Here is a 16,853-nt window from a genome sequence, read left to right on the forward strand (position 1 = left end):
CTCATTATTATGAAACAGGATACAAGTGGAAAATATAAAGATCCAGTCCATTTAAAAAATTGGAGGCCCCTTACACTTCAGTGTTGTGCTGCAAAAATTCTAGCAAAATGTATAGCGCATAGAATTAAAAAGGTAGTGTCGGATATTATTCATTCTAATCAGACAGGTTTTTTACATGGAAGATACATTGGAGATAATATAAGGCAAGTATTGGAAACAATAGAACAATATGGAAAATCTGGGAAACCAGGCCTGCTATTCATAGCAGACTTCGAAAAGGCATTTGATAAAGTACGACTGGGGTTTATATATAAATGCCTGGAGCATTTCAATTTTGGAGAATCTCTTATAAAATGGGTCAAAATCATGTATAGTAACCCTAGGTGTAAAATAGTAAATAATGGCTATTTCTCAGAAAGTTTTAAACTGTCAAGAGGAGTGAAACAAGGTTGTCCACTATCGGCATATCTATTTATTGTGGCCATCGAGATGTTAGCTATTAAAATCAGATCCAACAATAATATCAGGGGATTAGAAATCCAGGGCTTAAAAACAAAGGTGTCATTGTACGCTGATGATTCATGTTTTCTTTTAAATACACAACTAGAATCCCTCCACAGCCTCATAGAGGATCTAGATACATTTTCTAACCTCTCTCGATTACAACCAAATTATGACAAATGTACTATATTATGTATTGGATCACTAAAAAATAAATGTTTTACATTACCATGTAGTTTACCAATTAAATGGTCTGATGTTGATGTGGATATACTCGGAATACATATCCCAAAGGAAATAAATGATCTCACTTCAATACATTTTAATAGAAAGTTAGCAAAAAATAGATAAGATCTTGCTACCATGGAAAGGTAAATACCTGTTAATTTGTGGAAAAATCACCCTGATTAACTCTTTAGTATTATCCCAGTTTACCTATTTGCTTATGGTCTTGCCTACACCTAGCGAACAGTTTTTTAAATTATATGAGAAAAAAATATTCAATTTTATTTGGAACAGCAAGCCAGACAAAATTAAACTGGCCTATATATATAATGAATATGAATTCGGAGGACATCAATTATTAAATATTAAAGCATTAGACCTATCACTAAAAGCTTCAGTCATACAAAAGTTATACTGAAATCCGAACTGGTTCTCTAGCAAATTAGTAAGATGTTCAAGAATGGCCTTTTTTCCTTTATTCAGATTACAACCACTCACTTTCAGTTATTTGAAAAGGAAATAATCTCCCAAATATCACTATTTCTAAAACAAGCCATAGAAAGTTGGTTGCAATTTCAATTTAATCCTCCAGAAACGACAGAACAAATAATGCAACAAATATTGTGGTTAAACTCAAATATACTAATTTTTTTTTGACAAAATGTTTAAAAAAGGTATAATCTTCGTAAATGATATCATCGGTAGGACTGGTGAAGTTGTGTCGCACATGCAGCTAACAAAAACATATGGAAATGTCTACTCTACCCAAAATTACAACCAAATAATTGCAGCCTTACCGCAAAAATGGAAGAGGAAAGTGGAAGGGGGAGAAAGTAAGGAACTTGTCTGTCGGCCTTGCATTAAAGAACATAATTGGTTAAGGAAAACTGTGATAAATAAAAAAGTATATCAGTTTAATTTAAGGACCAAAGGATTGACAGCCGTCCCATATAGATTGCAAAATAGTTGGGAAGAGATTTTTGACATACCGATCCCATGGCATAGTGTTAATGAATTGATACGCAAAACGACGCCAGATTCAAAACTTAGAATTTTTCAATTTAAACTATTATATAAAATTACTGCTACGAATAGAATGTTATTTAAATGGGGGATACAATCTTCCCAGCTCTGCAGATTTTGCTGCGAAGAGACAGAATCATTAGATCATTTGTTTTGGTTCTGTCCATTTGTAGCTTGTTTTTGGACACAGGTCCAGGAATGGCTAAAGGATTGCAATATTTACCTGGAGCTAACCTTGCAGATAGCATTACTGTGTGATCTGAAAAGTCATAGTCAATCGATCAATAACATAATAATACTTTTAGCAGAAATGTTTATTTTCAATTCACAATCTGTAGAAACAATGAGAATAGAAAGGTTCAGAACTTTTGTAAAACATCACAGTACGGTTGAAATATATATGGCAAATAGAAATCCTATATGGATGGTGTTAAAAGATAGATGGAAGGTGTTGAATGGAATTGAAGGATGGGACTAATAACAACTAACAACAAATAATAACAAGATAACTAATAATGGAAGCATACTGTGTCCATAATAAGTATATAGGTTGTAGGTTGGGAGCTTTTGTGAAAGAGCACAGTTAGAAAGATATGGCATATAGAAGCAAACCGGATGGACATCATGAAAATGATCGGAGAGGTTGAGAGTAGAGGAAGTTCTGGAGAAAAAACAAACAAAATATAATTATTGTAAAATTGACTGTGTTCATAAAATGTGGATAGTAGGTATAAGCTGGAAGTAGAGGCCTAAGCATTGTTGTTCACTAGTTTACTCCAAGTAGGGAAAGGGTGGTGGGGTTGGAAAGTAATAAAGGGGAATATATATATATTTTTAAAGGATATGTATGTGTATGTATTTATGTATGTGTATGTATGTATATGTGTGTGTGTGTGTATATATATATATATATATATATATATATATATATATATATATATATATATATATATATATATTTAAACATGGGGGATTGGAAATGATGCAGACAATTACATTGATGGAAGTTACAATCTATCTGCAATATTAAGCTGATCTACCCCCCCCCCCCCCCCCCCCCCAAAAAAAAAAAAAAAAAAAAACTGCACTTGAATAAACTTTCAAAAGTTCTTGAAATTTTCCGTATTGACTGACCATGACTTGCTTATTTGAGTTGTTCTTGCCATATTATGGACTTGGTATTTTACCAAATAGGGCTATCTTCTGTATACCACCCCTACCTTGTCACAACACAACTGATTGGCTCAAACGCATTAAGAAGGAAAGATATTCCACAAATTAACTAGGCACACCTGTTAATTGAAATGCATTCCAGGTCACGTCATGAAGCTTGTTGAGAGAATGCCAACAGTGTGCAATGCTGTCATCAAGGCAAAGGGTGGCTACTTTGAAGAATCTCAAATATAACATATATTTTTATTTGTTTAACACTTTTTTGGTTACTACATGATTCCATATGTGTTATTTCATTGTTTTGATGTCTTCACTATTATTCTACAATGTAAAAGTAGAAAAAATAAAGAAAAACCCTTGAATGAGTAGGTGTGTCCAAACTTTTGACTGGTAGTGTATGTATGTACAGTGAGGGAAAAAAGTATTTGATCCCCTGCTGAGTTTGTACGTTTGCCCACTGACAAAGAAATGATCAGTCTATATTTTTTTTAGGTAGGTTTATTTGAACAGTGAGAAACAGAATAACAACAAAACAAAAAAATCCAGAAAAACGCATGTCAAAAATGTTATAAATTGATTTGCATTTTAATGAGGGAAAGAAGTATTTGACCCCTCTGCAAAACATGACTTAGTACTTGGTGGCAAAACCCTTGTTGGCAATCACAGAGGTCAGACATTTCTTGTAGTTGGCCACCAGGTTTGCACACATCTCAGGAGGGATTTTGTCCCACTCCTTTTTGCAGATCTTCTCCAAGTCATTAAAGTTTCGAGGCTGACGTTTGGCAACTCAAACCTTCAGCACCCTCCACAGATTTTCTATGGGATTAAGGTCTGGAGACTGGCTAGGCCACTCCAGGACCTTAATGTGCTTCTTCTTCTTGTTGTCTTGGCCGTGTGTTTTGGGTCATTGTCATGCTGGAATACCCATCCACGACCCATTTTCAATGCCCTGGCTGAGGGAAGGAGGTTCTCACCCAAGATTTGACGGTACATGGCCCCGTCCATCGTCCCTTTGATGCGGTGAAGCTGTCCCCTTAGCAGAAAAACACCCCCAAAGCATAATGTTTCCACCTCCATGTTTGACGGTGGGGATGGTGTTCTTGGGGTCATAGGCAGCATTCCTCCTCCTCCAAACACGGCGAGTTGAGTTGATGCCAAAGAGCTCGATTTTGGTCTCATCTGACCACATCACTTTCACCCAGTTCTCCTCTGAATCATTCAGATGTTCATTGGCAAACTTCACTATGTGCTTTCTTGAGCAGGGGGACCTTGCGGGCGCTGCAGGATTTCAGTCCTTCACAGCGTAGTTTGTTACCAATTGTTTTCTTGGTGACTATGGTTCCAGCTGCCTTGAGCTCATTGACAAGATCCTCCCGTGTAGTTCTGGGCTGATTCCTCACCGTTCTCATGATCATTGCAACTCCACAAGGTGAGATCTTGCATGGAGCCCCAGGCCGAGGGAAATTGAAGAGTTATTTTGTGTTTCTTCCATTTGCGAATAATCGCACCAACTGTTGTCACCTTCTCACCAAGCTGCTTGGCGATGGTCTTGTAGCACATTCCAGCCATGTGTAGGTCTACAATCTTGTCGCTGACATCCTTGGAGAGCTCTTTGGTAAGCAACTCCAGTGTATATTTGGCCTGTGTTTTATGTTATTGTCATGCTGAAAGGTGAATTTGTCTCCCAGTGTCTGTTGGAAAGCGAACTGAACCAGGTTTTCCTCTAGGAGTTTGCCTGTGCTTAGCTCTATTCTATTTATTTTTATCCTAAAAAACTCCCTAGTCCTTGCCAATGACAAGCATACCCATAACATGATGCAGCCACCACCATGCTTGAAAATATGATGGACACTGTAAAGTCCATGGAAAATAAGAGCACCTCCTCCCAACTGCCCACTGCACTGAGGCTAGGAAACACTGTCACCACCGATAAATGTACAATAATCGAGAATTTCAACAAGCATTTTGCTACGGCTGGCCATGCTTTCCACCTGGCTACCACTACCACGGCCACCAGCTCTGCACCCTCCGCTGCAACTTGCCCATGCCCCCCCCCCTCTTCTCCTTCACACAAATTCAGACAGCTGATGTTCTGAAAGAGCTGAAGAATCTGGACCCCTACAAATCAGCTGGGCTAGACAATCTGGACCCTTTCTTTCTAAAATTAGCCGCCGAAATTGTCGCAACCCCTATTTCTAGCCTATTCAACCTCTCTTTCGTAACGTCTGAGATCCCCAGAGATTGGAAAGCTGCCGCGGTCATCCCCCTCTTCAAAGGGGGTGACACTCTAGATCCAAACTGTTACAGACCTATATCCATCCTGCCCTGCCTTTCTAAAGTATTTGAAAGCCAAGTTAACAAACAGATCATAGACCATTTCGAATCCCACCGTACCTTCTCCGCTATGCAATTCGGTTTCCGAGCTGGTCATGGGTGCACCTCAGCCACGCTCAAGGTCCTAAACGATATTATAACCGCGATCGATAAAAGACAGTACTGCGCAGCCGTCTTCATCGACCTGGCCAAGGCTTTTGACTCTGTCAACCACCGCATTCTTATTGGCAGACTAAATAGCTTTGGTTTCTCCAATGACTGCCTCGCCTGGTTCACCAACTACTTCTCAGATAGAGTTCAATGTGTCAAATCGGAGGGCCTGTTGTCTGGACCTCTGGCCGTCTCTATGGGGGTGCCACAGGGTTCAATTCTCGGGCCGACTCTATTCTCTGTGTATATCAATGATGTTGCTCTTGCTGCTTGTGAAGCTTGGATCCACCTCTATGCGGACGACACCATTTTGTATACATCTGGCCCTTCATTGGACACTGTGTTAACAAACCTCCAAACGAGCTTCAACGCCATACAACACTCCTTCTGTAGCCTCCAACTGCTCTTAAACACTAGTAAATCTAAATGCATGCTCTTCAACCGAACGCTGCTTGCACCCGCCCACCCGACTAGAATCACTACTCTCGGCGGGTCTGACCTAGAGTATGTGGACAACTACAAATACCTAGGTGTCTGGTTAGACTGTAAACTCTCCTTCCAGACTCACATTAAGCATCTCCAATCAAAAGTTAGATCTATAATCGGCTTCCTATTTCGCAACAAAGCCTCCTTCACTCATGCTGCCAAACATGCCCTCGTAAACTGACTATCCTACCGATCCTTGACTTCGGCGATGTCATTTACAAAATAGCCTCCAACACTCTACTCAGCAAATTGGATGTAGTCTATCACAGTGCCATCCGTTTTATCACCAAAGCCCCATATACTACCCACCATTGTGACCTGTACGCTCTTGTTGGCTGGCCCTCATTACATATTCGTCGCCAAACCCACTGGCTCCAGGTCATCTATAAATCACTGCTAGGCAAATCCCCGTCTTACCTTAGCTCACTGGTCACCATAGCAACACCCACCCGTAGTCTGCGCTCCAGCAGGTATATCTCACTGGTCATCCCCAAAGCCAACACCTCCTTTGGCCGCCATTCCTTCCAGTTCTCTGCTGCCAATGACTGGAACGAACTGCAAAAATCTCTGAAGCTGGAGACTCTTATCTCCCTCACTAACTTTAAGCGTCAGTTGTCAGAGCAGCTTACCGATCACTGCACCTGTACACAGCCATTCTGAAATTAGCCCACCCAACTACCTCATCCCCATATTGTTATTTATTTTGCTAATTTGCACCCCAGTATCTCTATTTGCACATCATCTTTTGCACATCTATCATTCCAGTGTTAATACGAAATTGTAACTATTTTGCACTATGGCCTATTTATTGCCTTACCTCCATAACTTACTACATTCGCACACACTTTATATATATTTTCTGTTTGTATTTTTGACTTTATGTTTTGTTTACCCCATATGTAACTCTGTGTTGTTGTTTTTATCGCACTGTTTTGCTTTATCTTGGCCAGGTTGCAGTTGTAAATGAGAACTTGTTCTCAACTGGCTTACCTGGTTAAATAAAGGTAAAATAAAATAAAATAAAACATTTGCCCCAAACATAACACTTTGTATTCAGGACATAACGTTCATTTCTTTGCCATTTAGTTTTTGCTGTTTTACTTTAGTGCTTTATTGCAAACAGGATACATGTTTTGGAATTTTTGTATTCTGTACAGGCTTCCTTCTTTTCCCTCTGTCATTTAGGTTAGTATTGTGGAGTTACTGCATTGTTGATCCATCCTCTGTGTACTCCTTTCACAGCCATTAAACTCTGTAACTGTTTTAAAGTTACCATTGGCCTCATGGTGAAACCCCTGAGTGGTTTCCTTCCTCTCCGGAAACTGAGTTAGGACGGATGCCTGTATCTTTGTAGTGGGTGTATTGATACACCATCCAAAGTGTAATTAATAACTTCACCATGCTCAAAAGGATATTCAATGTCTGCTTTTAAAAATGTTTTCCCCATCTACCAATAGGTGCCCTTCTTTGCGAGGCATTGGTAAACCTCCCTAGTCTTTGTGGTTTAATCTGTGTTTGAAATTCACTGCTCGACTGAGGGACCATACAGATAATTTGTATGTGTGGGGTACAGAGTTGAGGTAGTCATTCCAAAATCACGTTAAACACTATTATTGCACACAGACTATTATTCTTAAAACATAATTCTACTTTGACATTATAGGGGTATTGTGTGTAGGCCAATAACACAACATCTCAATTTAATCAATTTAATGTTCTGGCTGTAACACAACAAAATGTTGAAAAAGTCAAGGGGTGTGAATACTTTCTAAAGGCTCTGTACATGTCCATATGAAGTGGGTAAAACAGTATGTAAACATTATTAAAGTGACCAGTGTTCAATGACTATGTATATAGGGCAGCAGTCTCTAAGGTGCAGGGTAGAGTACTGGGTGGTAGCCGGGTAGTTACATTAACTAAGTTCAGGGCAAGGTACTGGGCGGAGGCCGGTTAGTGGTGACTATTTAACAGTCTAATGGCCTGGAGATAGAAGCTGTTCTTCAGTCTCTCGTTCCCAGCTTTGATGCACCTGTACTTTCTTTGTGCTGTGTGCGTGGGCGTGCGCCTGTGCGTGTGCATGTGTCTGTGTAAAGCAGGAAGTGCTGCTTGTTTAGATTTGTGGTTTCTATGGGTTTGCTACTGCTGCAGGTCTCTGGATTAGGGATAAGTTTGTGATGCATTAGGACTGCATTAGGACCATAGCTGCTGTGCTCCATAGATTACAGGGTCACCAACCCCAGTGGGACAGTGGGACAGTCTGTGTGAGAGCTAGCTCCAACTCACTACTCATCTCATTCATGCATTTGTCTTATCTCCCAACTTCAGTGCAGCTGTGCGTGGTTCTGATCTATAGTATGAATTATATATTATTATTATTATTATTATTATTATTATTATTATTGTTATTATGAATTATTACAACTACATAGGGTTATAATAATGGATTTATGATATGGTCATTTAGAAAATGACTCATGACTCATTCTCTCCTGAAGACGTCTGTCTTACAAAACATGTTGTTTGGGCGTGAGTACCATTTTCCAGTACTAGTCTAGCAGCCTGTGGAAAAACTGGGCCCTACATGTGAACATTCTCAGATTCATCCTGCTCTCACTGGTCGTCTGAGCACAGAGCCTATTATAAATATTTGAGGGGAACTGTTGACATGAAGATAACACTGACAAATTGAGTTAACATTTTGCTCATAGATTAGTGCTTATGTGCGGGGGCGTGAGGGCCTGAACCTCACCACAGGTCTCAGCAGCAGGAACATGTTCAGTCTTGTCCCATCCTGAGGTGCTTGGTATGGGGTGATATCAAATCTCCCTCTAGTCCCAACTTTAACAGATAACTTGAATTGTGTTAATTATAAATGTGATTGATGTGATATTTGAGCTATTTTGCAATAGTACAACTTCCAGTGCCTTCAAAGTATTTCTACCACCCACTGACATCACGTTTCAGCAAGTATTTCGATAATTAGAATGGTCATCATTGTCTAGTTGGAGTGTCATTAGTTGTGGTTTTGAGTCCTAATATGAAGCTCTATTTATTCAATAAATATGAACATGAACAGAATCTTATTTCAATGCAATAATATTTGAATAATTATGCAGCTGCGCTTCTTTTTATTTCATACAGTAACCATTGTTTGATTTGATATCAGGAATCTAAACAGGCTGCATTCATTTTGCACTTGAAGAATATCGTCTTTGACTTATTCCAGAAACCTGATCACCAGTTTTGATTGAATTGAGCAGCTGGCACTCTTTATATAAGGATTAAGTCCAACATTTTATTGAACACCCTTTTCCAGTCCATGTAACCTTTATCTACCTATTAAGATAGATATATTTACTGTGTGGGTGAGTCTTTGTTTGTACTCTCATCAGTCACATGTCCATCAGTCTAGGCAGGGTATGCAGATAAATTGGGGAAAGCCAAAGATGCAAGATTACAGCATTCTCGCCAAACCTCCAAGAGCAGCTGAACTGTATCTGTCACCCAGAGTGGCAATGGCCAAAAGATACAGTGCGTTGATTCCTCCATGTCATCCCCATGATGGAAAATGGGAGCTCATCGTTAAGGTCATTTGGCAGTGCACTGGTCAGTGGGTGTTACAAATTATTTCATATTAGGCCAGTTGTATGCTAATGTCTCCATACAGTGCATTTGGAAAGTATTCAGACCCCTTGACTTTTTCCACATTTTGTCACGTTACAGCCTTATTCTAAAATGGATTAAATAAAAACATTTCCTCATCAATCTACACACAATATCCCATAATGAAAAAGCGAAAACAGGTTTGTAGAACATTTTGCAAATGTATTTAAAAATAAAAAACTGAAATACCTTATTTACCCTTTGCTATGAGACTCGAAATTGAGCTCATTTGCCATTGATCATCCTTGAGATGTTTCTACAACTTGATTGGAGTCCACCTGTGGTAAATTCAATTGATTGGACATGATTTGGAAAGGCACACACCTGTCTATATAAGGTCCCACAGTTGAGAGTGCAAGTCAGTGAAAGAGCGCAGAGACAGGATTGTGTCGAGGCACAGATCTGGGGAAGGGTACCAAAACATTTCTGCAGCATTGATGGTCTCCAAGAACACAGTGGCCTCCATCATTCTTAAATGGAATAAGTTTGGAACCACCAAGACTCTTCCTAGAGCTGGCCACCCGGCCAAACTGAGAAATCGGGGGAGAAGGGCCTTGGTCAGGGAGGTGACCAAGAACCCGATGGTCACTCTGACAGAGCTCTAGAGTTCCTCTGTGGAGATGGGATAACCTTCCAGAAGGACTACCATCTTCGCAGCACTCCACCAATCAAGCCTTTATGGTAGAGTGGCCAGACAGAAGCCACTCCTAAGTAAAAGGCAGATGACAGCCCACTTGGAGTTTGGCAAAAGGCACCTAAAGGACAGACCATGAGAAACAAAATTCTCTGGTCTGATGAAACCAAGATTGAACTCTTTGGCCTGAATGCCAAGGGTCACGTCTGGAGGAAACCTGGCACCATCCTTACGGTAAAGAATGGTGGTGGCAGCATCATGCTGTGGGGATGTTTTTCAGCGGCAGGGACTGGGAGACTAGTCAGGATCGAAGCAAAGATGAATGGAGCAATGTACAGAGAGATCCTTGATGAAAACCTGCTCCAGAGTGCTCAGGACCTCAGACTGGGGCAAAGGTCACCTTCCAACAGGACAACAACCCTAAGCACAAAGCCAAGACAACGCAGAAGTGGCTTCGGGACAAGTCTCTGAATGTCCTTGAGTGGCCCAGCCAGAGCCCGGACTTGAATCCGATCGAACATCTCTGGAGAGACCTGAAAATAGCTGTGCCGCGACGCTCCCCATACAACCTGACAGAGCTTGAGAGGATCTGCAGTGAAGAATGGGAGAAGCTCCCCAAATACAGGTGTGCCAAGCTTATAGCGTCATACCCAAGAAGACTTGAGGCTGTAATCGCTGCCAAACGTGCTTCAACAAAGTACTGTGTAAAGGGTCTGAATACTTCTGTAAATGTGATCTTTTATTTTTAACCTGTTTTTGCTTTTTCAGTATGGGGTATTGTGTGTAGATTGATAAAGGAAAAAAACTATTTAATCCATTTTAGAACAAACCTGTAACGTAACAAAATGTGGAAAAGGCCAAGGGGTCTGAATACATTCCGAAAGCACTGTATTTTTGTCATGTCTTGGTTAGTGTGTTAGCTGTCGTTTACCCGTCAAACACATAGCCTACACAGCAGTATGGCACAGTAGCAAAGTTACAACTTCCCATATGGTTTACCTTTAACATTTGACAGTCTTTGTATGGCAAACATAGCCGCGGGAGATAGGGGTGCTGAGGTTGCTGCAGCACCCCTTGAAAAAATTTATAACTACAATTAACAATAATTTTTCTTCATTTTTTACTATTTTCTACATTGTAGAATAATAGTGAAGACATCAAAACTATGAAATAACACATATGGAATCATGTAGTAACCAAAAAAGTGTTAAACAAATGAAAATATATTTTATATTTGAGATTCTTCTAATAGCCACCCTTTGCCTTGTTGACAGCTTTGCACACTCTTGGCATTCTCTCAACCAGCTTCACCTGGAATGCTTTTCCAACAGTCTTGAAGGAGTTCCCACATATGCTGAGCACTTGTTGGCTGCTTTTCCTTCACTCTGCAGTCCGACTCATTACAAACCATCTCAAATGGGTTGAGGTCGGGGGATTGTGGAGGCCAGGTCATCTGATGCAGCACTCCATTACTCTCCTTCTTGGTAAAATAGCCCTTACATAGCTTGGAGGTGTGTTGGGTCATTGTCCTGTTGAAAAACAAATGATAGTCCCACTAAGCCCAAACCAGATGGGATGGCGTATCACTGCAGAATGCTGTGGTAGCCATGCTGGTTAAGTGTTCCTTGAATTCTAAATAAATCACAGACAGTGTCACCAGCAAAGCACCCCCACACCATAACACCTCCTCCTCCATGCTTCACGGTGGGAAATACACACGCGGAGATCATCCGTTCACCCACACCACGTCTCACAAAGCCACAGCGGTTGGAACCAAAAATCTCAAATTTGGTCTCCAGACCAAAGGACACATTTCCACCGGTCTAATGTCCATTGCTCGTGTTTCTTGGTCCAAGCAAGTCTCTTCTTCTTATTGGTTTCCTTTAGTAGTGGTTTCTTTGCAACAATTCGACCATGAAGGCCTGATTCACACAGTCTCCTCTGAACAGTTGATGTTGATATGTGTCTGTTACTTGAACTCTGTGATGCATTTATTTGGGCTGCAATTTCTGAGGCTGGTAACTCTAATGAACTTATCGTCTGCAGCAGATGTACAGTGGGGGAAAAAAGTATTTAGTCAGCCACAAATTGTGCAAGTTCTCCCACTTAAAAAGATGAGAGAGACCTGTAATTTTCATCATAGGTACACGTCAACTATGACAGACAAAATGAGGAAAAAAAATCCAGAAAATCACATTGTAGGATTTTTTATGAATTTATTTGCAAATTATGGTGGAAAATAAGTATTTGGTCAATAACAAAAGTTTCTCAATACTTTGTTATATACCCTTTGTTGGCAATGACACAGGTCAAACGTTTTCTGTAAGTCTTCACAAGGTTTTCACACACTGTTGCTGGTATTTTGGCCCATTCCTCCATGCAGATCTCCTCTAGAGCAGTGATGTTTTGGGGCTGTCGCTGGGCAACACGGACTTTCAACTCCCTCCAAAGATTTTCTATGGGGTTGAGATCTGGAGACTGGCTAGGCCACTCCAGGACCTTGAAATGCTTCTTACGAAGCCACTCCTTCGTTGCCCGGGCGGTGTGTTTGGGATCATTGTCATGCTGAAAGACCCAGCCACGTTTCATCTTCAATGCCCTTGCTGATGGAAGGAGGATTTCACTCAAAATCACATGATACATGGCCCCATTCATTCTTTCCTTTACACGGATCAGTCGTCCTGGTCCCTTTGCAGAAAAACAGCCCCAAAGCTTGATGTTTCCACCCCCATGCTTCACAGTAGGTATGGTGTTCTTTGGATGCAACTCATCATTCTTTGTCCTCCAAACACGACAAGTTCTATTTTGGTTTCATCTGACCATATGACATATGACATTCTCCCAATCCTCTTCTGGATCATCCAAATGCACTCTAGCAAACTTCAGACGGGCCTGGACATGTACTGGCTTAAGCAGGGGGACACGTCTAAACTGCAGGATTTGAGTCCCTGGCGGCGTAGTGTGTTACTGATGGTAGGCTTTGTTACTTTGGTCCCAGCTCTCTGCAGGTCATTCACTAGGTCCCCCCGTGTGGTTCTGGGATTTTTGCTCACCGTTCTTGTGATCATTTTGACCCCACGGGGTGAGATCTTGCGTGGAGCCCCAGATCGAGGGAGATTATCAGTGGTCTTGCATGTCTTCCATTTCCTAATAATTGCTCCCACAGTTGATTTCTTCAAACCAAGCTGCTTACCTATTGCAGATTCAGTCTTCCCAGCCTGGTGCAGGTCTACAATTTTGTTTCTGGTGTCCTTTGACAGCTCTTTGGTCTTGGCCATAGTGGAGTTTGGAGTGTGACTGTTTGAGGTTGTGGACAGGTGTCTTTTATACTGATAACAAGTTCAAACAGGTGCCATTAATACAGGTAACGAGTGGAGGACAGAGGAGCCTCTTAAAGAAGAAGTTACAGGTCTGTGAGAGCCAGAAATCTTGCTTGTTTGTAGGTGACCAAATACTTATTTTCCACCATAATTTGCAAATAAATTCATTAAAAATCCTACAATGTGATTTTCTGGATTTTTATTTCTCAATTTGTCTGTCATAGTTGACGTGTACCTATGATGAAAATTACAGGCCTCTCTCATCTTTTTAAGTGGGAGAACTTGCACAATTGGTGGCTGACTAAATACTTTTTTTCCCCACTGTAAATCTGGGTCTTCCATTCCTGTGGCGGTTTCATGAGAGCCAGTTTTATCATAGTGCTTGATGGTTTTTGCGACTGCACTTGAGGAAACGTTCAAAGTTCTTGAAATGTTCCGTATTTACTGACCGTCATGTCTTAAAGTAATGATGGACTGTTGTTTGTCTTTGCTTATTTGAGCTGTTCTTGCCATAATATGGACTTGGTCTTTTACCAAATAGGGCTATCTTCTGTATATGATATGATATATGATATGCCATTTAGCAGACGCTTTCATCCAAAGCAACTTACAGTCATGCGTGCATACATTTTTACGTATGGGTGGTCCCGGGGATCGAACCCACTACCCTGGCGTTACAAGCGCCATGCTCTACCAATTGAGCTACAGAGGACCACAAGTATACCCCCCCCTACCTTGTCACAACACAACTGATTGGCTCAGACGCATTAAGAAGGAACAAAATTCCACAAATTAACTTTTAGGAAGGCACACCTGTTAATTGAAATGCATTCCAGTCACTATCTCATGAAGCTGGTTGAGAGAATGCCAAGAGTGTGCAAAGCTGTCATCAAGGCAAAGGGTGGCTATTTGAAGAATCTCAAATATAAAATATATTTTGATTTGTTTAACACTTTTTTGGTTACTACATGATTCCATATGTGTTATTTCACAGTTTTGATGTCTTCACTATTATTCTACAATGTAAAAAATAGTGAAAAAAAAGAAAAACACTGGAATGAGTAGGTCTGACCAAACTTTTAACTGGTAGTGTATATACACACTATATGGTATATAGACGATATATACAAAAGTATGTGGACACCCCTTCAAATGAGTGGATTCAGCTATTTCAGCCAACCCCGTTGCTAACAGGAATATAAAATTGAGCACACAGCCATGCTATCTCCATAGACAAACATTGGCTGTAGAATGGCTCAGTGACTTTCAACGTGGCACCGTCATAGGATTCCACATTTCCAACAAGTCAGTTCGTCAAATTTCTGCCCTGCTAGAGCTGCCCCGGTCAACTGTAAGTGCTGTTATTGTGAAGTGGAAACATTTAGGAGCAACAATAGCTCAGCCGTGAAGTGGTAGGCAATACAAGCTCACAGAACGGGACCGCCGAGTGCTGAAGCGCGTAGCGCATAATAATAGTTTGTCCTCGGTTGCAACACTCACTACCGAGTTCCAAACTGCCTCTGGAAGCAACGTCAGCACAATAACTGTTCGTCTGGAGCTTCATGAAATGGATTTCCATGGCTGAGTAGCCACACACAAGCCTAGAATCACCATATGCAATGCCAAGCGTCGGCTGGAGTGGTGTAAAGCTTGCCACCATTGGACAGTGCGACAGACAAATCTGTGTTTGGCGGATGCCAGGAGAACGCTACCTGCCCGAATGCATAGTGCCAACTGTTAAGTTTGGTAGAGGAGGAATAATGGTCTGGGGCTGTTTTTCATGGTTCATTAAATGGAAACCTTAACGCTACAGCATACAATTACAATCTAGATGATTCTGTGCTTCCAACTCTGTTGCAACTGTTTGGGGAAGGCCCTTTCCTGTTTCAGCATAACAATGCCCCTGTGCACAAAGCGAGGTCCATACAGAAATGCTTTGTGTGTGGAAGAACTTGACTGGCCTGCACAGAGCCCAGACCTCAATTCCATCGAACACTTTTGGGATTAATTGGAACACCGACTGCGAGCAAGGCCTAATCATCCAACATCAGTGCCTAACCTCACTAATGCTCTTGTGGCTGAATGGAAGCAAGTCCCCGCAGCAATGTTCCAACATCTAGTGGAAAGCCTTCCCAGAAGAGTGCAAGCTGTTATAGCAGCAAAGGGGACAGCCAAAACACAAATGCCAAAGAAGGAATTCCAATAAGCCATGAAGAATGGAAAAATAAATAAAATGGACAAGAAAAACCTTCACAGGAGGGCTGTTTTAATGAAGCACTCAGGCCTTCTTTCCTGTAAACATCTGACACGGCAAACATGCTTTGGTCTGGTGCTACAAATGATGTTGTTTGAAGTGTTAAGGGAGACACAGGAAGTCCCGTGATTGGTCAAGCGTCCTGTCACTTAGGTTGTTGTAACCAATTGTAAATGTAAAAGATTTGTTATATTAACACAATCATTTGGCAAGTGTTCGGCTATTGCAAAGTTCCGCCTACATGTTTAGTCATGGCATGCTTACTTTACTTTACTTACTTTGGTATATGGCATAAGTATTGATATACCCTTTTGATCTCCGGAACAATCTTTGATTTTATCTTATCAAAATCTGATTAAAATCAAAGTGCAGAAATCAAAGTGAAATTAAAGAAAAAGGTGCTTGAGCTCTAGAACCCTTTAAAATGCCCCAGAGGGCAAGTACCCTTCCATCTCTCTCTTTCTCTCTCTCTCTCTCTCTCTCTCTCTCTCTCTCTCTCTCTCTCTCTCTCTCTCTCTCTCTCTCTCTCTCTCTCTCTCTCTCTCTCTCTCTCTCTCTCTCTCTCTCTCTCTCTCTCTCTCTCTCTCTCTCTCTCTCTCTCTCTCTCTCTCTCTCTCTCTCTCTCTCTCTCTCTCTCTCTTTGGTTCAAGATATATGCTTGCTGATGATCCCCAATTGAATTTGTCAATGAATAGAACGCATGTAGAGCAAGTGAAAAAAACGAAACTACTAGGAGTCATGTTTGGACACAGCTTTATCATGGTCAGAACACATAGATAATATTGTCCTTAAGATGGGTAAGGGAATTGCTGTTACAAGACAATTTTCAGAGTATGTAACATCTAGCACTCTGAATCAGGTGATTCAATCCCTGGTCCTATCTCACCTAGAGTACTGTCCAGTTATATGGTCATCTGCAGCAAATAAAGATATAAAAAAGCTCAAAATCGCTCAAAACAGGGCTGCCAGATTAGCTCTTCATTGCTCTATCCGTATGAATATTATCCAAATGCATCAGAATCTCTCATGGCTTCACATTGAAAACAAATTACTATCCAGTCTTCTGATTTTCTTTAGAATGTTATATATT

This window comes from Coregonus lavaretus (genome assembly GCF_964263955.1).
Source record: "Coregonus lavaretus genome assembly, chromosome: 10".
Classification (NCBI taxonomy): domain Eukaryota; kingdom Metazoa; phylum Chordata; class Actinopteri; order Salmoniformes; family Salmonidae; genus Coregonus; species Coregonus lavaretus.